Below are 207 nucleotides of genomic sequence, written 5' to 3' on the forward strand. Positions count from 1 at the left end.
TCAATGATCAAACCTCTGTCACTCACAGCAGCTGCTGCCCAGTAAAGTAGGAGTTGGGGGCATTTATAATCATAGCAATAGTGGCTTGATTGTGACTATTTAGGGATCATACAAATACATATACATCCATAACTGTGATAGTGAATTCCAGCTGCCATCATCATCATCATCATCATCATCATCATCATCATCATCATCATCATCATC

The sequence above is a fragment of the Sceloporus undulatus genome, chromosome 7 (assembly GCF_019175285.1).
Source record: "Sceloporus undulatus isolate JIND9_A2432 ecotype Alabama chromosome 7, SceUnd_v1.1, whole genome shotgun sequence".
In the NCBI taxonomy this organism is placed as follows: Eukaryota; Metazoa; Chordata; class Lepidosauria; order Squamata; family Phrynosomatidae; genus Sceloporus; species Sceloporus undulatus.